This window comes from Phascolarctos cinereus, unplaced genomic scaffold (assembly GCF_003287225.1).
Source record: "Phascolarctos cinereus isolate Bilbo 61053 unplaced genomic scaffold, phaCin_HiC Scaffold_9;HRSCAF=440, whole genome shotgun sequence".
In the NCBI taxonomy this organism is placed as follows: domain Eukaryota; kingdom Metazoa; phylum Chordata; class Mammalia; order Diprotodontia; family Phascolarctidae; genus Phascolarctos; species Phascolarctos cinereus.
In genome coordinates this window covers 52,588,304-52,612,273 of record NW_027556402.1, presented here as the reverse complement: position 1 = coordinate 52,612,273, position 23,970 = coordinate 52,588,304, and the positions used below count along the sequence as shown (strand labels likewise).

Here is a 23,970-nt window from a genome sequence, read left to right as displayed (position 1 = left end):
ATGCAGTCCACAGAGTTATGGTACCTTTCCAGTTTTATTTCTCATAATTTTCCTACACGTAGTTTATATTCCAGACAAATTATAAGCTAAAAGCTTTCTAATAAGATTAAGGATGTTCATTATCACATTACTATTCAGCTAGCAACCATTTTGCTAGAATCATAGCTATAGCAATACAATAAGAAATTGAGGGGATGAACATAGGAAACAAAATCATCCCTTTTTGTAGAAAAAATGATGGTTTACTTAGAAAATCCTACAGAATTAACCAAAACACTAATTTTTAAAAATTGCAATTTCAGCAAAGTTGCAGAATATAAAATAAATTCACACAATTAATCAGCATTTCTGTATATTTCCCCAAAAAATCCAGTGGGAAGAGCCAGAAAGAACAATTCTATTTAAACTAACTATAAAGATAATTCAAAACACTTGAGAGTCTACCTGCCAAGACATAAAAAGGAACACAACCAAAAGGATTCTTTACACAAATAAAGATAGAAAATGAGATAATATTAATCAAGCACTTAGCATGATGCTTGGCAGATATGAGGTACTCAGTACATACTTGTTAAGAAAAGTCTGAAGAAATATTAATTGTCCATGGGTAGGCCAAGCCAGTACAATAAAAACAATGAAATTACTAACTAAATTTATTTGTTTAGTGCCATACCAATTAAGCTACCAAAGGATTACTTCATACAGCTGCAGGAAAAGCACTTAAAAAAATCAGGAGGAACAAAAAGAATCTTAAGGGAACTAATAAAAAAAGTAGGAAGGAAGGAGGCCCAGAAGTACCAGATCTCTAATTATACAACAAAGCAGTAATCGTCAAAGCCAATTTGGTACAGCTTAAGAAATAGAGAATGATTAGTGGAAAATATTAGGTATACGACATACAGAAGCAAGTGAACACAATAGCCTAGGGTTTAATAAAACCAAAATCTCAGCTACTGGGGCAAGAACTTTGACAAACACTGTTGGGAAAACAGGAAAGCAGTCTGGCAGAAATCAACTTCTCTCACTGTACAACAGGATAAACTCCAAATGCAAAGAGGCCTTAAACATTAAGGCTGACATCATTGACAAACTGGAAGATCAAGGAAGAAGTTACCTGTCAGATCTATCGATAGGGAAACTTGTTTTCATGACCAAACAAATAATACCAGGGGTCACAAAAGGTAAAATGGACAATGTTTATTCCTTCATGTAATGAATTAAAAGTTTTTGCACAAAGCCAATGCAGCTAAAATTAGGAAAGATATAGTCAAATGAGGGAAAAATCTTTGCAGCAAGTTTCTCTGATAAAAGCCTCTTTTGTAAAATATATAGAGAACTGATAGAAATTTTTAAGAATAAGAGCCATTTCTCAATTGATAAGTAATCAAAGGATATAAGCAGATAGTTTTTAGAGGAAGAAATTTAAGCTATCATTAGCCATATGGAAAAAAAATGTTTTAAATCACAAATAATTAAAGAAACAAAAATGAAAACAATTCCAAGGGTCCATCTCAAACCCATAAGATTTGGGGGAAAAAAAGAATATGATCAATGTTGCAGTGGGAAAAACTGATAGATTAATGCAATGTTAATGGAGCTGTGAATTGATCTAGCCATCCTAGAAAGCAATTTGGATCATGTCCTGTGAGAAATGATTATTTCTCTCTTCTATTTAATAACTAATTATTGTATTAGGATCAAGTTCCCCCCCCCCTTTTCTGCTTCGTCATCCAGAAACCTACCAGTATGGAAACCTTAGAGCTTTACCTAGGCCAAGATCTAATCAGACAGTCAAAAAAACCAAACAAGTTTGAGCTAAAGGGTGTATTCCTGTTCATTGTGTTTGCTCAGACCGGTCTGGGAAAATATTGATTATCCCTATTATCAAAATAGGTGATATGGAAATTGATATCTCTTTGATCAAGATTTGAGTGACTTAAGTCTAGTACCCCAGGATAGCCCACCTCTCACTGTGTTAACCAATCAGAGTTCATTAGGCACCTTTCAGGATCACCTACTCTTCGAAGGGCATATAAATTGTAAGCCCACCATTATGAGGGTCTTTGGTCTAAGATAGGTGGCCAAATGACCATCCTTTTATTAATAACCTGCTGGTCTTATGTCTCTCAATCCTTTTTAATTGCTACAGTCCCCAAAACTGTTAAACTGTGCTTACTTTTTGACCCAGTATTACTCTTACTAGGTCTATACCCCAAAGAGATAAAGTATATATGTGTGTATAGATTGTCAATTGAAGGGCATGCCCATCAATTAGGTAATGGCTGAACAAATTATGGCAAATGAAATGACAGAATAATATTATGCTATAGGAAATGATGAAAATAGTGGTTTCAGAGAAACCCAGCAATACTTGTATGGACTGATGCAAAGTGGAATGAGTAGGACTAGGAGAACAATATTTATAGACAATTTGGAATGTCATAGGAATTCTGATCAACATGATACCAACCACAATTCTGGAGGACTCTTGAGAAATAGGCTTTCCACTTCCTGATGGAGAGGTGAAGACTGAGACTTTTTTTTAAGAGTTGACCAATCTGGAATTTTTCTTGCCTATACGTACTTGCAGCTGGAGGTTTTATTTTATTTTATTTTAGTTTTTGCTTTCTCAATGGGAGAGCTGGGGAAGGAGAAAGTTGGAATGAAAGACAGCTTGAAAAAATTTTTGAAAAAAATTTTTGAGAAACTATTGGAAAGTAGGATCTGTGACTTTTTAACTTGTTCTTTGGCATTTATTTTTTAATTTATTATAATAAATGGTCCTTGTTAATGGTAAAAAAAAAAAAGAGAAAGAGAGAACATTTACTTCTCCCCCCCCCTTCTTTGCAGAAGTAGAAGACTACGGGTACAGGACATTAGCCATAGAAATATTTTTAATTTTTATTTATCTTTCACACTTTTTTCTTTTTTTGGGGCTAGGCAATGGGGTTAAGTGACTTGCTCAGAGTCACACAGCTAGTAAGTGTTATGTGTCTGAGGCCAGATTTGAACTCAGGTCCTCCTGACTCCAGGGCCGGGGCTCTATCCACTGCACCACCTAGCTGCCCCTAGCCATAGAAATTTGACAACAACAAAAAAACTCAATGTAGCTGCTGGTCCAGGCAATTAAAAGAATGGAAAGCTGGAGAATGTGGATGCGACCTCCTCCCACCGAGCATGTCTTTGGGGAAAGAAGCCTTGGAGCCAGAGGATCTGGATTTAAATCCTGGCTCTGACAGGTGTTATTCATGTGATGTTGGGAAAGTCACTTTACTAGGCACCTAGTAAAGGGGCACCTTTACTGGGCACCACTGGGCCTCAGTTTCCTTACTGGTAAAATGAGGAGGTTGGAATAGAACCAGTTTAATCCAAATTTTAATGATTTATCATTTATCATACACACACACACACACACACACACACACACACACGAGAGAGAGAGAGAGAGAGAGAGAGAGAGAGAGAGAGAGAGAGAGAGCGCTTGCTGGAACATATTTGTTTATTATCACCCCCCCTCCCCATTAGATTGTAAGTTCCTTGAGGGCAAAGACAATCTTTGACCTTTACTTTTTTTGGGGGGGATCTCCCCAGGGCTTAGCACAGTGCCTGGCACATAACAAGACACTTAATATATTTACTGAATGACCAACCAACAAGCATTGAATGAGTGCCCCCAACCTGCAAGGCACTGTGTTGGACATGAAAGATTCAAACAGATATGAGATCTCTTGATTTGGGATTTCTCTCCATTTCAATTCATTGACACTGCCATGCCTATCCTGGGAGACTCTTATCCATATTCTCCTAAGAGTTTGCCAGAGGGGATCCATCCAATATGCTGGAGGCCTCTTTCCTTTGTCCTGACGTTGACAGAGGACCAATGGAAGACCTTGGTTGTCCACTCATGATCTAGGGCAGGTTCCCCACCCCTGATCTGGAGGGTCCTTGCCACATGACCAGCCTAAACTCTCTGTATCATACAATTCCTTGATGGTATCTTTTACTCCATTCCTCTTGTTTATGTTGGAGTTCCTGGTTAGTTACGTGTCTCAGCCTGCTCACAGGCACCATACATCTCTCTCATTTTAGCCCTTCAGAAGCAGCAGTACACCATATCTTAACTTATAAAATAGCAACACCTCTATTTTAACGAGAGAATGTTAGTGCTAGATATTGGGGATACAAAAACAGATTTTAAAATAGTCTTTTCCCTCAAAGAGTTTTGTCTTTATGATTCCATCTCTCTCCCTCTCTCTCCCCCTCCTTTTCTCTTTCCCTTCCTCCGTTTCTCCTTCTCCTTCCCATTACTTACAGAATATCTCAAAAATCTTAGTGCAGTTTCACACTAACCTAGCTTCAAACTGCACTAAGACTTTGGGGATGCTGTATATGTGCACACACACATGTGTATATATACACGCATGCGTACATATACACGTGTGTGTATATATGTATATATACACATACATATATACACATGTGTGCACATATATACACTGCCAGTCAGAGAAAAGGGTAGTCATGAGCAAAATGATAAAGCAGGTTTTGTATGCTTGATCTGTCCCTATCCCCTTTCCCTTTGGAGCTCAGCGTCTTAATGTCATGGGCCACAGCAATGCCATCAGGCCAGTGGGACAATATTCCCCTGCAGTAGGCCTGCTTGTGGCTTCCTGTTTCACGGCAACAGAGAGGCGACACTGGCTTGGTGGAGAGAGCCCTGGACTTGGATCAGGAAACCTGGTCTGAGTCTTTAGCTTCAAACCTTGTGAGTTGTAATATTGCACCCCTACAACTTTCCTCACTTTCTCTAAAACAACCTTGTCTACTCCATAGAGATACTAGTGCTAAAATGCTATTATTATTCACGACGTGGTCTTAGCTAGTATCTGCATCCCAAGGTGATAATCAGCTAATTGATGCTCAGGTACCCCTTAAACCCTAGACCTCCAGAGAGAGAACACAACAATGATCCCAAGGAAAGACATACCAATTTCAGGCCTCAAAGTACCTGATTTTTTTTTTGGGGGGGGAAACTCAGGGGTGTCCTTTAAATGACATCTAATCTCTTTAAGCAAAGAAAGGAGGGTGGGGTATCTACTGAGCTCTCCTTCCAAAGTTCATCTATGTAACTACCTAACCTCCTAGTTCAAAAGGCAGCAAAGTCTATCAATGCCCTTTTATAAAAGAAGAAGAAAAAAAGAAAAGACTAGTGGGATGAAGAACTGAGAGGGGGAAGGAGGGAAGGCATAAGCATTTATAAAACACCTACTATGTGCTAGGCACTGTGATACAAATATATCTAATTTGATCCTTACAACAGCCCTGGGAGGTAGGAGTTTTTAATATCCTCCTTTTGCACTTGAGTAGACTGAGGCAAACAGAAGTGATTTTCCCAGGATCACACAACTAGTGTCTGAGGTCACACTTGAACTCAGGTCTTCCTGATTCCAGGCCCAGATCTCTATCCACTTTTGCCCCCTATAAATGACACATCCATCCATCCATCCATCCATCCATCCATTCATTCATTCAATTATTTATTCATTCATTTATATGTACATTTATTTATTATTACACTATAGAAGGCAAGTAGTTCTAAAAGCTGAGGTTGCATTCTAAAAATGTGCTGACAAGTTGGTCATTTGGAATACAGGATGCATTTTTCCTTAGAAACAGTTAGTAATGATTTCTTAAAATCTTACCTCTAAACAGGACTTCAAAGTTATATAAAACACTGCTCTCCAAACCAACCTTGTAAAGTCTGTAAGACAAGCCTGTTCATCCCTATTTTATAAGTGAGGAAAATGAGGCAGAGGTTTCATGACTTGTCGGACAAGATGGCGTGTCACAGCCTACAATTCCTGATGAATCCAGTGCTCCCTTTCCCATACCACCCTGCCCCTTACGTTCCAAGGCCAGTCATCTAAAACTTATTTACTGAGATATATATGCAGCATATGATAACACTAATACCACTAATAACTATTGTTTCTATGCAGTCAGAAAGTCTGTTGATTCTGAACAGAGGATAAGACAAGGAATAAAGCACAACCACTTGGCCACTAGTTAACTATGAAATGAGAGCCTTGGGCTCCAGAATGTCTAAGTTCCCTCTCATGCCTGAGATCTTATGATTCTCTGACCTCTATATGAATATAAAATAAGGCACCCCTGTACAGATGCGTGAATAGTGAGGATAGTTCCTTAGGCCAACAGCTTCCAAGGAAGTGATTATTTCATTATTTTGAGAGGAAGGAGCCAGGGAAAGGAGAAAGAGATGGGATTTAGACACCTCCAACTTATTTCCTGTATCAGTTTATATTCAAATAAGTTTATTCAGGTAAATTTGTTCCTATGTGAAGAGAAGACTAAAAGTCTCTTGGATGACAAGCCCCATCCATGTGGGCCAAACGTTGAATGGTGTTTTTCTTACCAGTGTTAACAGCCTGTACTTGAATGGCTGGAGTCACTCTTGCCAAGAGGAATGCTTTCATAACATTTTAGGTGCCAATAAGGGTTTTTTTAGGCTGTAGGGTGAGTGGGTGATTACATCCTGTGCAATTAACATCTCTCAAGACAAGTTTTTTCAGCCAAATTCTTAAACTTTAGAAATCCTCTTTCTGTTTACAGGAATTCCAGTCACAGGAAGGCTTTGTGACTTCAGCAATATTAGAAACTCCCTGTATAGGGAAATATGGGGAAGTTCCTTAAGTTCCTTCCACCCACACTAATGGCAACACCCCCCTCCACCCCCGTCTTAGTAGATAAACTTACGGAGATGCTAGAGAAGCACTGGGGGTTGGGTTATTTGCCTAGGGTCACGCAATATCAAAAGTGTATGGATTGGTTAAAAAAAAAAGTCATACAGCACCACAGCATCTACTTTCTTTGCATCTCAGGGTAATCTGTATAATCGTGGTCACTGATATAAACTGGAAGTTGCAGTTGAACACATTGATACAGTCTTAGCCATGTCTGAGGTTCATTTGGTTGACTACAGACTAAAACGTACACACACACACACACACACACACACACACACACACACACACACACACACACGATGGTGTGCTGGACCTGAAATCAGGAAGACCTGACTAACTTTCACATCAATACTATTTGGCAGTGTTAACATGGGTGAATCAGTTCACCTTTTAACTCTGGGTTCTTAACCTGTAAAATGGGGAAAATATTACCAGTAATGCTCGCTTTAGAGAGTTATGGTAAGACTTGAATGAAATAATTTATGTAAAGTGTTTTTCAAATTGTAAGGCAAAATATAAAAGTCAAAAATAATAAGTTGTAGGCATCCTGTGAAATTTGTCATCATTATCTTTAAATGATAAAGTGAAGACAGCAGCTCTATACACTAGGGGGTTAGCACACCAGATTAGACATTCATGGGAAATACAAAATGCACTTAGAAAAGCAAAGTAGGGTAGCAAATGATTTTTTGAAAGCTGAAAATGGATTTTAAAAGGATTTTACTAGAATCTTTAACCAAATGAATGCACTTGTTTGTTTTAAAATTAGATGACAGAGAGCTTCCTTTCTTTAGGAGTGGGAAACAGAGAGAAAGGAGAGGGAAGAGGAGAAGGAGAAGGAAAGGGAGGAGAGGGAGAAGAGAAAAGGGAAAAGAAGAGAGGGAGAGGGGAGAGGAGGAGAAGAGGAGAGGAGAAGAAGAGGAGGTGAGGGAGAGGAGGAATGGAGAAGAGAGAAACAAAGAGAAAGGATGAGTGGGAGAGGAGAGGAAGAGGAGAGGGAGGAAAGAGAGAGGAAAGGAAGTGAGAGGAGGGAGGGAAAGGGAGTGGAAAGGAAAGGGAAGCCGGAGTAATAAAAGGTTAACTTTAAAATTAAATTTAAAATTAAAGAAGACCTGAATTCAAGCCCCTCCTCTGACACACAGTGGCTGTGGGACCCTGGGCAAGTAACTTAACCACTCACTATGCCCAGGCCACTCCTAAACTACAAGCTGCAGATGAATTGCTCATCTGAATCAGTGGAGAAAGCTCCCTACACAGATAAAATCACACAACTGGGCCAAAAAAACCCACCCCCACACACAGTAGCAACAAAGGGAAAACATCAACAGTTAAAAAACAAATCTCTATTCTCCAATATGTTGCATATGGATTTCATACATTTTGAAATGCAATTTCAAAAAAAAAATTGTTAAGTCTTAGCTTTGCTTTATCACTTTAAATATACTGAAGACAGATGTCTCTGCAGCTTGTAGGACACAGCGGCAAAGATGACACAAGGACCTTTCCTCCAGAAAATGCCCCAAGCCCAAGCCAAGCTCACTGTCATTACAAAAACTGTCCCAAATTACAAGTTCTGAATCCCCAACAACAGCACCTTTTTCTCTGTCTCTTAGACTTAATATTGTCATAACTGACTCCCTCCTTTAAGAATCAAGAGACTGACCATATCCAAATATTCCATAATTAAGATGACAAAACAGTGAACTTTAATAGGTGGTATAAGAACCTACCTCCTACCTGCAGATAAACTGCCAAGTATTCCACCCAAATTTTGTATATGTAAATAAGTAACAAATCTAATTTTTTTTTTAGATTGGATGTAGGGGGAGGGGCTTGTTGTCTAACAATTCATCTGAAAAAGAACTAGGGGTTTTAGTGGACTCCAAACTCAAAGCATCAACTATATGACATGGTAGTGAGAAAACCTACTGTGATGCTGGGCTACATTAATAATGGCATGGGTTGCAGGACACGGGAGATTAGACTCCTTCTGTGGTCTGCCCTGGTCTGGAGTGCTGGGCTTTGTTTGAGCTGCTTCATTTAAGGGAACTGTACTGATAAGCCCAGATTGTGTCCAGAGAAAGGCATGATGGGATTATAACATCTGAGGCCCAGGTGAAGGAACTGGAGATGTTTAACCTAGAGAAAAGAAGATTTAAGGGGAGGGGGGACATGATGGTTGGTCTTCAAGTATTTGAAGGGCTGTGTGGAACAGTGAAACTTGTATTGCAGATGGAAAGAAGTACATTTGGGCTCAATATAAAGGAAAATTTCCTAGTGATGAGAACTATTCTAAAGTGGAATGGGTAGCGGTGGGTGGCTATGGGTTCCCCTACACTGGATATCTTTAAGCAAAGGTTGATAAGCCATACGAGGGAATTCTAGTTCAAGTATGAGCTAGACTGGGTAGTCTCCAACATCCCTTCCAACTCAGATTCTGTGATGAGAGGCCTGAGATAGGAGGTCATATGGGGTAATAATCTCAAAAAGATGCAGAGCCACAGGAAAAAAAATCTACTTATAAAATGGTATATCTTCATTGTAGCTTATTAAAGCAATATCTTTAACATCTTACTACACTTTGAGTGGTAATTCTGTTTATAGCATTCTGTGAAGCTTCCATAAAGAAAACACACACACACACACACACACACACACAGAGCGCTGCCATTTCCCTTTTCTATGCTAGGATGCAGCTGCCAATACGGCTAAATTGGGGTTTGGGGAAGAGGAGTAAGAAAAAAAAGGAAAAAAAAAAACCTAGATGACAGAACAGCTCTGTGGAATTATTAAGTAATTAGAAATTCAAACAGTAGGTCCATTCGCTTGCAGGAACTAAAAGTTCCTGTTATTGTAACAATAAGTTCACATAATCTGCCCTGAGCAGGAGAGATAAAAGTTAGGCAGTGTGGTGCTCAGCTGATAGATGGCAAAAACAGGGAAGTAGAACTTCTAATCATTCCTCCTGGGACAACGCTTACTTGGTATCGATTTATTTTTTTCCACGTAGCCTAATGTTGCCATTAAGAGTTTCCCCTAAACCTTGAAAATCAAGAATAGCTTCCAAAGAAAAGGTGGGGCACCTTTTTTTCTATTGTTTAATAGAACCATTTTCTCTTTTTCTATCATGGGAGGAAGGGAAGTGGTGGACAATCAAGGGTCACATATCAAAAGCATTTAATTGATGGGGAAAAAAATGAACTTACCTTAATTAAGAAGAGGGAACATACTGTTGTTGCGTTCTTTCCCACTACCCTCCAAATGTTGACATCCCACACAATTTATTAAGAAGTCTACCTCAAGTTAAGCGTATGTTATGGTTGCCTACTCATAAAAATTACAGGTTAAGAGTCCTCCACAGGTGTGCTTACCATCTGATAGTCAACCACAGTGCCCAACTATTTCAACAGAAAGCCATTTACTAAAATAATAACACAGTAAGAAAAAAAGGCACCCATCCTTCCCACAGACTTGGGATCATTCCGGCCCATGATATATCCTACATCAGTGGAAAGGTACATCTATACAGAAGTCACAAGTAGAGACAAATGCACAGAGGGAACTGACGTGGCAGGGCACAGGAGTGGAAGAGGGATGGAGCTGATAAGTAAAAAACAAACCACAGATAGCGTAATGGAGGAAGGAAACACTTACCACTTGGGGATTTAGGGTGCATAGGAAAGGCCTCCTGGAGAAGGCAGCATTTGAACTAAGCCTTGAGGGAAGTGAGGGAGTAAAGGATTCTAAGAGAATTGCATGAAAATTCCAGGACTGTCTTCCATGGAGATTCTATCCAATATGCTAGATTTCTTCCCTATGGTTCTGCATCTTTTTGACATCATTACCACATATAACCTCCTTTCTCAGGCTTTTCATCATAGAATTTGGGTTGGAAGGGACCTTGGAGACCACCTCGTCCAGCCCGTACCTGAACCAGAATTCCCTCTTACATAGCTTATCAACCTTTGCTTAAAAATGTCCAGTGTAGGGGAACCCACAGCCGCCCATCTGACTTTAGAATAGCTCTCATCACTAGGGAATTTTCCTTTCCATCAAGCCCATCTTCCATGCAGCACAAGTCTTATCCTTGTTCCAGATACCTCTCCTCTCAGTACTGCCCAAATACCAAGGGACAGGAGCTGTCCGTTGGTTTTCTGATCAGCCATATTTCTCTCCGATGACATCCGTCATGCTGCTACTTCTTTGCAATTTTTCTTCAATTGGAAATGTGTTGCAACCATCTTGCTCCCATCATTCTTCTATACATAGACCTTAGTGTGACCCATAGTAGTAATTCTTCAGAGACTGCGAGATTACATGACTCAGAACCAATGCAGCAGCATCAAAAGAATGCTGTTTAAAAGATGGGCCTTCGTATTAAGGAAAATCTTGGTGTCAGTTAAGAAAAACTCGTGCAATTTTCCAAAAGCTATTTAGACTAATTCTTATTATTTAGCCTTTTCTTCAATTTGTAGATATGGGAAAGCTAGGTGGTGCAGTGGATAGAGGGCGGGGCCTAGAGTCAGGAAGACCTGAGTCCAAGTCTGGCCCCAGACACTTACTAGCTGTGTGACTCTGGGTAAGTCACTTAATCCTGTCTGCCTCAGTTTCTCCAACTGTGAAATGAGTTGGAGAAGAAACTGGCAAAACACTCCAGTATCTGTGCCAAGAAAACTCCAAATGAATTAGACACAACTGAAATAAATGAACAACAAAAATTTGTAGATGTTAGTTTGCATTTTCATACTCATACACATCCATATACTCACATATGGTTCAGTGAGCCAATATTGAAGGGAGGAAGACCTGGGTTCAAGTCCCACATCGGACACATTTTGGCTATGTGACACGGAACAAGTCACAGTGACCTAGACTTTATAAATTCTAGTGAAGATACCAACCTGCATTGGTAGAGAAGGTCTTACTATCTGGGAACTCCCTATACCAATGAAATTGCAGGTCAAATTTTTATAGCGATTCCATGATTTATCCAGGGGTGGGGAATCTGAGGCCTTGAGGCCACATGTGGCTGTCTAGGGCCTCAATCATGGCCCTTTGGCCGAACCCAAACTTCACAGAACAAATCCCCTTTAAATAAAAGGATTTGTTCTGTAAAACTTGGACTCGGTCTAAATTTAAGGCACACCTAAGGACCTAGAAGGCCACATGTGGCCTCAGGGCCTCCAGTCCTATGGGTTATCTGTTCAAATGACTATCAGTCTACACAATACAGACTTTTTTCGTCTGCTTGCATTTATATAGTTAGGCTGAACTCTGGGGTCATTATAGACCTCATTTATGAGACTCTGAAATGTTTTAGAGTTTAATACAGCTAGTATACTCATCTGTATATAGAAGTATCTGCAGGAACTCTATCTACATTTATAAGGAATCCTTCTTTGATTTGGACTCTGCACTTAACATCTAATTAGTCAATAAGCATTCATGTATTAGACATGGTGGCAGGTGACAGGCATACAAAGACTAACATATAACCATTTCTGCTCTTGAAGAGCTTACATTTGTCGGGGTTGGGGGGGAATAGGTACACATATAATTGCACATTTTTAAAAACGGGCACAAAGAATTCATGTAGGAAGTGGTGTTTAAACTTTGAAGGAAACTAGGGATTTTAAGAGGTGGTGATGAAAAGGGAATGCATTCTAGGCATGCGGGACATAATACAAATGCAAGAGGAATGTTGGCTGAACTGAAGGGCATGAGAAGATGAGGAATACATAGTAACAAAGCTGGAAAAGTATGTTGGATCCAGGCTGTAAAGGGCTTGACATGCCAAACAGAGGAGTTCGTGTTAAATTCTATGGGTAATGGGTGGGTGGAGTTTATTGGGCAGAGGAGTGACATTGAAAGGCCTGTGCTGAATGAAAACCCTTGAGGCAGGGAGATCAAATAGGAAGCTATGGTGATGTTTCAGGCAAAAGGTGATGAAGAGGGGCAGCCAGATGATGCAGTGCATAGAGCACCAGCCCTGGAGTCAGGGAGACCTTTACTAGCTGTGTGACCCTGGGCAAGTCACTTAACCCCAATTGCCTGGAAAAAAAAAAAGAGGTGACGAGGGCCTAAACAAGACAATGTATATACTACAGGAGGCGGCTTCAAGAGATGGGGTTGAGGTAGCATGGACCAGACACATCCACTGAGGGAGAGCGAGAATGCTGCTGCTATAAATTAGAATGACTGAAAGGATGGTGCACGTGGGAGGGAAAGAGAATGATTTCTGTCTGGGACCATGACAGTGATAAACACTTTTCATGAGGTTTCCTATTTTATTTCACAGAGATCTTACTGCTTTGTACCCCAAGGAAGTCAGAGATAGAAAGAGAGGTACTGCATGCAGCAGAATATTTACAGCAACATTTTTTTGTTGCAGCAAAGTAGATGTTCATCAATTGGGGAACGGCCAAACAAACCGGGGCGCCTGAATGATGGCCTGTTTCTGTGCTGAAACAAACAATGGATATGCAATATGGAGAAAGGCACAGAAAGACTTTGTAATATAGGGTGTCCCAAAGGTCTTGCTGGAGTTTGAAGCCTGAAAAGCTTATGTACTGATGCAGAGTCAAATTAGCACGAGCAGGAAAAGAATGCTGTATACACAATGACTATCATGACGAAAATGGAAAGAATGACAACAATGAAGTCAAAATTGAATACTACGGGCTCAGCGGATGAAGCACTGGCCTTGGAGTCAGAAGGAAGTGACACGTACTAGCTGTGTGACCCTGGGCAAGTCACTTCACCTCACTGCCTAGCAAAAAAACAAATAAAAAAAATCAGATGTTATGAAATTATAATGACCACGCCTGGGCCTCAGAGAAGGGATGAGAAAATATGCCTCTATCACTTCTTTGAAGAGGTGGGGGAGTATGGGTATAAAATAATGCACATACTATCACATTTGCCTGACAGATTGGTTAGTTTTGTTGAACTAGTTTTTTTTTTCTAAACTTTCCTTCCTTCTTTCCTGCTTCCCTCTCTTCCTTCCCCTCCCTCCCTCCCCTCCTTTTCTTCGTTCATTCCTTCCTCTTTTTTTTCTTTAAATCGGGAATGGGTGTCTGGGTACGGAAGGGGTCTGGATATATGGAATGTATTATCGAATTGTATTATATTATAGATTAATGATATACCCAACTACAAATAGGATACTTTATAGCACTAGACAAAATAATTCTCTCTCTTTTTGAGAAAAATAAGGAAAAAGCAGGAATGAAGGGGGTATAATGGTACTAGTCCTGACACTTTTATAAAGCAATAAAAATTATAGCAGCTAGGTGGCGCAGTAAATACAGTCCTGGGCCTGGAGTCAGGAGTCAAATCCAGCCTCAGACACTTACTAGCTGTGTGACCCTGGACAAGTCACTTCACCTTTGTTTGCCTCAGTTTTCTCAGCTGTAAAATGAGGACCCTGGGGAAGGAAGTGGCAAACCATTCTGATATCTCTGGCCAGAAAGCCTAAAAATGAGGTCACAAACAGTAGGATGTGATTGAAGTGACTGAACAACAAAAAAATTACAATTACTTTGTGGTAATTTAAAAAAAATCAGACTAGATAAACAAGAACCAAAAGCAGTAAAAATAACAGCCAAGTTTTAATAAAGACAGGGACATACGTTGTAAGGGAAAGAGCGCTCAATTAAAAAAGAATTACTAGGAAAACTGAACAACATTTGGAAGTGATGAGACTTAACCAGCATCTTATACAATAAACTACTATTCAACCTAACACAAAAGTCTCTTCCCCTGCCCCCCAGGCCCTTTTTAAAAAGAAACATGTAAGAAGATACCTTTAAAACGTATGGCTAGGGGTAGATTATTAGCCAAATGAGAGACAGGTGAGATTATGAAAAAATAAGACAAACTACCTTGATTACATAAAATGTAAACTTTTTTTGCCAAAAAAATGGTTCAACTGGAATAATCATAATGAGGAAAAATATCTTTATATGAAATATCACTGACAGAAGTCTGCTATCAAGAGTATATAAGGAAAAAGGTCACCTAGGTGGTGCAGTGGATAGAGCTCTGGCCTTGGAGTCAGGAAGACCTGAGTTCAAATCCAGCCTCAGACACTTGATACTTACTAGCTGGGTAACCCTGGGCAAGTCACTTAACCCCGATTGCCTCACCAAAAAGAAAAAAAAAAGAGCATATAAGAAATTGACACGAGTAGATGACATTAAGCCTTTCCCCAGATGGATAGTCACAGGATATGAACAAACAATGTAACTTATCAACAGCTACATGATACCAGCTAGCTGTTGTAATGGTGGGCAAGTTATTTTACCTTCTGTCTGCCTCAGTTCCCTCATCTGTAAAATGGGGATAATAATAGCACCTAGCTCCCAGGTTTACTGTGAAGAAACAAATAAAAAAAAATACTTATAAAGTGCTTTGCAAACTTTAAAGCACTAGATAAATGCTAGCTATTATAATTATGATAAATGTTCCTAATCACGAATGGTAGGGGAAATGCAAATTAAAACAACTCTAAGATTTCACCTCACTCCTTAAAAATTGGAAAAAATGACAGAGTCAGTGTTAGAGAGGCTCTAAGAAGGCTGACCTATTATTAATAATACACCATTTGTTAATGCATCTGTTGAAACGTTCTGAAAAAAAATTTTTGTGTTATGCGAGAAAACTGATTTAATTGTTCCCACCCTTTGATCCATAATTCTATTATTTCCATATACTATGAGGAGGTCAAAGACAGAAGGAAAGAGCATATTCATAATAACACATTTAACTGTTGCAGCAAATATAATGGAAACAAAGTAGGTGTCCATAGGCAGGGGTGGGGAACCTGCAGCCTCGAGGCCACATGTGGCCCTCTAGGTCCTCAAGCATGGCCCTCTGACCGAAGCCAAACTCCACAGAACAAATCTAGGTCCTCAAGCATGGCCCTTTGACCGAATCCAAACTCCACAGAACAAATCTAGGTGCTCAAGTGCTCCCCTTTGACTGTCAAAGGATCGCGCTTGAGGACCTAGATGGCCACATGTGGTCTTGAGGCCACAGGTTCCCCACCCCCTAGACTAGGGAATGGCTGAACAAAATGGTTACATGAACGTAATGGAATATTATTGTGCAACGAGACATGACAAATATAAGGATCTCAGAGAACCATGAGAAAGCTTGCATGATCTCATAAAGAACAAAGTAAACAGAACCAGAAGGACAATTATGCACAATGACAACAATTATGCAGATCAGACTAAAAGGAAGGTTAATTTTGAGCCACTGTAACGACCAATGTTGGTTCCAGAGAACAGTTAATGAAACATTTTCTTGTGTCAGTCTCAAAACTTAAAAAACAAACAGAACAAAACAGTTTGTGAAGGCCTTCGTGTTCCCTTCTAACACCTCCATCAAGGATGCTTTATCCTCATAAAGATTTCGTAGAGACAGGAGGGTAGGCACATGGGTCAGTTATTTATGTTTTCTCTATTCTCTTTTTTGGGGGGTGATAATTGTGACTGCATTGTTTTTTTGCCAAGCATTATTTATCTTCACCTTTTTTCAGGTATCTTGAGAACTGACCCTTCAACACCCTCTAATTATTTCTCCTCCAGCTTGGGTCTCTCCTGTGTATGCCAGATCTAGCCCAGGGGCTCTTCCGATCTTGTTTTCTTAAGTGCCACTTCTAGTTCTCCAGGCAGCATAAAAGGGACTGTGTTGTTAAGAGTACAGATATAGTGGCTCTACTGTCCTTGATGTAAAAAATAATGTGTTTACAAATTCTTTTCCATTTTTAGTGTGCTCCTGGTCCTCCTTCCAGTTACATCCTTAAACACTCTGGGGATAACTGGGCTTGGTTGAGTCTCTTGCCAGGCTCTCTTTAAACTTGTTTCCTCTTTGCAAAATGATACGTAATGTTTCCTGCTATTTTGTGAAGCAATACTATTCATAATCTCCCACTACCCTCCTTGGTAAGATCTTATAAACACATTTCTATTGCAAACCAGACGAGCCTTTGGCAGCCTTATTGCACCAACTGCGAAGAAGATCAAGTGTTTGTTCACTGGAGTGGTTTCCAGGCTCTTTGGGTCTCCCCATTATGGTGTCTGAGTTATATCAGTTACACTTCCTTAGGAAATGGTGATAATCAATATTAATGTCTGTTCTTTCAGCCATATCCCATTCTTCAGCATCAACAATTTGTTTAATAATAAATGGGCTGGAAATGCCTCAATTTCAAGCCATGTCTTCCCATTTTTATTCCCCTAATTTGGTATTGATTTTGATATTTGCTTTAACAAGTCCTACACAGCATCTGATTTGGAAATGACTCCCACATTGGTTGCTGATTATTTCCCATCAAGATAAGAGCACTTTTATTTTTGCTGATGTCATTTGATGCTCAATATGTCTAGATTTTCTTTTGGCTATAGTTGATTGTCTTTAGCAAAGTCTACATGATATATGCATGAGGCTTCTCTTTGATCTATGAACCTTTCTCCTCTTTTGCTTCTTAATCCTGAACCCCCACCCTATTTTTCACTACCCTTTCTTAGACCCACCTTTAAAAGATACACTGACTTAATTTGGAAGATCTTATAGAGTTCCACAGAGAATTCTCTACCTCCGCATCCACTGTAATTGCTGTTGGCTATAATAAGCTGCAATTATTTTTAATAGTGATATCAAGTCAAGTCAATAAGTATTTATTAAACACCTACTATACACCATGCACTGTGGTAAACAGTGAGAATACAAAGAAAGAAGAACAAAACTCAATGCAACAACCACAAAACCCAGTTCCTGCTTTCAAGAAGCTCAATTGCTGCAAATGCTTATTATGAGCTCTGAAATATTAGGTGAATGAGTGTCCTATGGTTAGTTTCAGAGACATTTGGGAAGATCTGTATAAACTGATGCAGAGTAAAATGAAGAAAACTGGAAGAACAAGGAACATACAATTAAAAGATGTTGTCAAGACAAATAACCACACAATGATGAGCCATGATTTCAAAGGAGAGATGATGAACCATGATACCCACCCTCCGGATAAAAAAGAGATGGGCTTAAGATGCAGAATGAGGCACATATTTTCAGATATAATCAAAATGGAAATTTAATTTGCTTATATCTATTTTTTCCTGAAGGCTTGGTTTTTTTTTTCTTTCTTTTTCCAAAGGGGGGGCAAGATGGGGAGGTGTGTGGGAGATAGAGGGAGTTACTGATTCCCCATCCCCAAATGAGAACAGAACAGAAGGAAAGCTGGAAGGAATCAGAGACAAGCAGGGCAGCTTTGAAAGTTAGATTTTGAATTTATTATATACTAAAAAATGAAAAGCAAGCTCTATATAATAAGATTTGCAGTCTTATGTACAACCCTTTCTTTTTCTACTGTATATAAATACATACTAAATATATGTGGAAATATTCATTTTATTTTGGTTACGTTCAGAATATAAATAATAAAATGACAAAAAGTGCCCACGAAATAGTGTTTCTTGCTGACTTTGGTCACATAAGAAAACTAATTCTGTAAACTTCTTTATTTGCCTTTCCATGTGGCTCTGAGTTGCCCTTCTCCTTAGCCACGATGTCCTTTTGCTTAGCACAGTTCCCTGCATACTGTAAGTGCTTGATAAATGCCTTTTCCACTGATTCACTGTAGTCTCATGAAATGTTCCACAACAATCCCATGAGGTATTATTATCCCCATTTTACAGGAGAATGAAGCAAGTTTAGAGATGTGACTACCCAGGGTCACGTGGAGAGGATTAAGTGCCAGAGGTGGAATTCAAACCTAAGTAGTCCTGACCCTAAGTTAAATACTCTTTACATTATACTTTGCAGCAGCTAAGTGGCATAGTGGATAGAGTGCTGAACTTAGAATCAGGAAGACTCATCTTCATGCGTTCAAATTCCACTTCAGACAGTTACTACCTATGTGATCTCAGGCAAGTCACTTAACCTTGTTTGCCTCAGTTTCCTCATCTGTAAAATGAGCTGGAGAAGGAAATGGCAAACCACTGCAGTCAATATCTTTGCCAAGAAAACCCCAAAATGGGGTCACAAGAGTCAGACACAACTAAACAACAACTACAAGGCAGGTTTGGCCATTTGTGGAATTTACTCAGACCTTATTCTACAGAATGGAATTTTCTCCAACACTGGAAAGGAAATAGCTTTGGAAGCTTTATGAAGGAAAGTAGTATACATGTGTATGCATATGTGCACATACACACATAAATATACATATGTGGTATACATACATTGTGTATGCATATATACTTACATATATTTGTATTCATACACAGTCTAGGTCTGTGAAACCACTGACGCAGAGAGTTCCTAGTGAGGGAATGTCTTACACCAGTATAATTAAGCTTCTTTTCTAGAACTTACACATTGACTCTCTAGCCTTATATTGTTGGTCCAGACCTGGGATTTCATCAGTGTAAGGCAGCTGGTCATCTAGCACTTATCAAGTGCCTGCTATGCGTCAGACAGCATACTAAGTTCTGGGGATAAAAATAAAAATTAAAAAAAAAACACAGGCCTTTGTCTCAAGAAGCTAATAGTCGAATGCAGTAGACAACATGCAAACTATGCACCAATGTGATAGATACAGGTCAAACTGGGGACAGTCTCAGAGGGGAGGCACTAACGTTAAGGGGGACCAAGGTAAGTTTCCTATACAAAGTGGGATTTTAGCTGGGACTTGAAGGAAGCCAGGGAAGTTGGGAGGCAGAGGGGAGGAGGGAGAGCAATCCAGGCATGGGGAACAGTCAGAAAAAATGTCCTGAGTTAGGAGATGGAGTTGGGGGTGCAAGAAACAGCAATGTGACCAGTGGCAGCGTAAGTGACTCATGGTATTGGAAATACCCTCTACCAATGCTGATTGAAAACTCAACTCTAACTTCAGAGAGTTGTCTATGTCAGAGCTTCTTAAACTTTTTCCACTCACGACCCCTTCAGCACTTCTTAAACTGTGGGTCGCTTTAAGAAGCACTGGTCTATGTGACCAAACAAAAGTTTGGCCAGAACCAGATTAAAATGTAACGGGAAGATGTTTAACAAAATAAGTAAAAATACAATACAATGTTGTTGTTGTTGTTCAGTCATGACTGACTCTTTGTGACCCTGTGAACCATACTGTTCATAAGGTTTTCTTGGCAAAGATACTGGAGTGATTTGCCATTTCTTTCTCCAGTGGATTAAGGCAGAGTTTTAAGTGACTTGCCAGGGTCACATAGCTATTAAGTGTCTGAGGCCAAATTTGAACTCAAGTGTTCCTGACTGCAGGCTCAGTGCTCTATTCACTGGGCCACCTAGCTGTTTCCTACAATATAACCTAGATAATGCAAATCTGTGGTTTTCTAAGTCAATATGTAGCTTATGGGGATCCATTTCTATTTGAATCTGTTCCTAGAACACAGAGAAGTTAAAGCAACTTACGTAATGTTAAGGAGCCAGTATACCTCAAAGAGCTGAACCCCAATCTTCCTGGCTCCAAATCAGCTTTATCTGCTATTCCCTGCTGTCTTTTAGTACTTATATTACTGGTTACAAAATTTATGGAACTAGAACAAAATATAACAGAAAGACATTTCCTCATCCCTCTGTCGCAGTTTCTCTTCCTCTACCATTAATGAGTACTTGTTATATATACGAGAGTTAAGGAGTGAGGGTTGGGGCCGTGGGGGCAGGAGACCTGACTTCTATTTTGGGATCTGCCACTATACAGCTATGTGCCTTTAGGCAAATTGGAATAGATAATCTTGCAGGTCCTTTCCAGTTATAAAAATTCTGTGTTTCTATCTGAGCCAGGAGAACTTTTTCTTCCCTTAACTTCCCTTCTGACAACCCACTAAAAATTTATTTTTCCATTTAAAAGTAGAAATACAAAAAAGGTTTCCTTTTATTATTGTTGTTGATCTAATAGTAAATCTCCACACTGGACTGTTTAATAACATCAGCAATTAAAATGATTAAGATGATCCCCCTTGTGGTGGGGGTGCTGTGGTGAGTGTAGGCTAGGCCAGATCTTTCCCCTTAAGACGCAAGGGTGACTTCCAGGAGCTAAAAGGGTGGAGTAAGCCATAAATCACCGTAACTCTTCAATATTCACCTCCAAACAAGCATAAAATAGCACCTCAAAACAAATCCTGAAACAGCAGAAAGATGGGGTGAAACAATCTCTGAGCCCTAGAAAGTTGGAACATTGGCAGGAAAGGTCTGTTTCACTCAGATGAAAAGGAAACGCAGTCCAGGAGAGGTAGCGTCCCAGCAAGACAGAAGCAAGTCCCACTTCAGCAAACCAGCCTGAGCAGGCAAGCACCAACGCCATGACCCCACCCCCCACCCCCACGTTCCTCAGCACAGTCAGGGGAATGGGCAGCCACTTGCTTCAGGGTAGCCCTAGGCGAGCAGGCAACCTCCAGGGGCCAGACCTCCATGTGCTTCAGTGTATTCCCAGGGAAATGCAGAAACACCCCACTGGCCTCAGCACACACCAGCACTAGGACCCCAGCTCAGCACTAGGTAAGCTGCCAGATTCCTATGGCCTCGAGAAGTCCAGCCACCCCCCCCCCACACTTACCATACCCGCCTCAGTGCAGCACCAGACACAAGGGGCCCCCATGGGTCTCACCTCTGGGAAACATCAGTGCAATACCACATAAATAGCGAAGGTTAGGGTTAGGGTTAGGCACAAGAAGCCTGAGACGGCGCTTCTTATACCCTGGCAGCAGGGATCAAATTTAAAAGAAGGGGAAAAGGCCCCAAAAAGATGAGCAAACAACCACCACCACCACAACAACAAAGAATCTGACTATAGAAAGTTATTATAGTGCCAGGGAAGATCAAGACGCAAACTCATTGTTTGATAACAATGTCAAAATACCTATGGGCAAAACTCCAAAGAAAAATGAGAAGTGGTCTCAAGCCCAGAAAGAACTTATGGAGGAGCTCAAAAAGGGGCTTAAAAATCATGTAAGAGAGGCAAACGAAAAATTGGGAAAGGAAATGAGAGTGGTTCAAGAAAAGTACGAAAAAAGAATCAACAGCTTGGAAAAAATAGAATTGGCCAAATGGAAAAGGAAATACAAAAATCCACTGAAGAAAACAATTCCTTAAAGAGTACAACTGGCCAAATAGAAAAGAAAGTACAAAAGCTAACTGAGGAAAACAACTCCTTAAAAGTTAGAATTGAGCAAGTGAAAGCTAATGACTCTATGAGACATCATGAATCAATCAAATAAATTCAAAAGAATGAAAAATAGGCAAAGAAGTCCTACCAAACTCCTTTTATGACATACATATGGTGCTGATACCTAAACCAGGAAGAGCTAAAACAGAGAAAGACAATTATAGACCAATTTCCCTAATGAATATCAACACAAAAATTTTGAACAAAATACTAGCAAGGTAATTAATTATAGCAACATATCACAAGGATTATACCCTATGACCAGATAGGATTTATACCAGGAATGCAGGGTTGGTTGGACTATATCAATAACAAAACCAATAGAAATCATATGATTACCTCAACAGATCCAGAAAATGCTATCTATTGAAAACATGAGAGAGCACAGGATAAAGGAAGCATTCCTTAAAATGACAAGCAGTATCATTAAGCATTATCCATAATGGGGATAAGCTAGAAGCCTTTCCAATACAAGCAGGGGTGAAGCAAGGATGCCCCTTATCACTACTAATATTCAGTGTAGTACTAGAAATGTTAGCTGGAGCAATAAGAGAAGAAAAAGAAATTGAAGGAATTAGAATAGGCAATGAGATAACAAAATTATCCCTCTTTGATGATATGATGGTATACTTAGAGCCTAGAGAATCAAGTAAAAACTACTTGAAATAATTAACAACTTCAGCAAAATTGCAGGATATAAGATAAACCCACAGAAATCATCAGCATTTCTTATATGACCAACAAAGCCCAGCAGCAAGAGATAGAAAGAGAAATTGCATTCAAAATAACTGTGAATAATATAAAACATTTGGGAGTCTACCTACCAAGACAAACCCAGGAACTATATGAACACAATTACAAAACACTTCACACAAATAAAATCAGATCTAAACAATTGGGAAAATATCAACCTGCTCATGGGTAGACTGAACTCATATAATAAAAATGACAATTCTGCCTAAACTAATTCATTTATTCAGTGCCATACCAATCAAACTACCAAAATTTATTTGACAGAGCTAGAAAAAATAACAACAAAATTTATTTGGAAGAACAAAAAGGTCAAGAATATCAAGGGAACTAATAAAAAAAAAAAGGTGGCCTAGCAACACCAGTCTCAAACTATATTATAAAACAGTTATCATCAAAACTATCTGGTACTAAGAAATAGAGTAGTAGATCAGTGGAATAGATTAGGTACACAAGACACAGTAGTCAATGACCATCATCACCTAGTGTTTAATAAACCCAAAGACCCCAACTTTTGGGATAAGAACTCACTATCTGACAAAAACTGCTGAGAAAACTGGAAAAGAATATGGCAGAAACTAGTCACAGACCAACATCTCACATCATATATCAAGATGAGGTCAAAATTGGGTGCATGATTTAGATATAAAGGGTGACACCATAAGTGAAGTCTACCTGTCAGTTCTATGGGGAAGGGAAGAATTCATGACCAAATAAGAGATAGCAAGCATTACAAATTGTAAAACAGATAATTTTGATTATATTAAAATTTTTTTTAAAATTTGTACAAATAAAACCAATGCAACCAAGATTAAGGAAAGCACAAGGCTGAGAAACAATCTTTACAGCAAATGTCTCTGATAAAGTCCTCATTTCTGAAATATGTAGAGAACTGTGTCAAATTTATAAGAATATAAGCCATTTCCCAATTGATAAATGGTCAAAGGATATGAACAAGTAGTTTTCAGAGGAAGAAATCAAAGCTATCTATAGGCATATGAAGAAGTGTTCTAAATCACTTCTGATTAGAGAAACGCAAATTAAAACAACTCTGAGGTACCACCTCACACCTATCAGATTGTCTAATATGACAAAAAGGGAAAATTATAAATGTTTGGAGAGGATGTAGAAAAACTGGGGCATTTTGTTGGTAGAGTTGTGAACTAATTCGACCATTCTGGACAGCAATTTAAAACTATGCCCAAAGGGCAACCAACTTGTGCATACCCTTTGATCTAGCAATACCACTACTAGGTCTGGATCCCAAAGAGA

The 23,970-nt window shown here is 39.4% G+C and overlaps 1 protein-coding gene across 1 annotated transcript in view; it reads right to left on the bottom strand.

Moving 5' to 3' along the window:
• Positions 1-23,970, bottom strand: part of FAM241A (family with sequence similarity 241 member A) — an 87,821-nt gene that overhangs the window by 53,403 nt on the left and 10,448 nt on the right. The gene's annotated exons all lie outside the window — the stretch shown is intronic.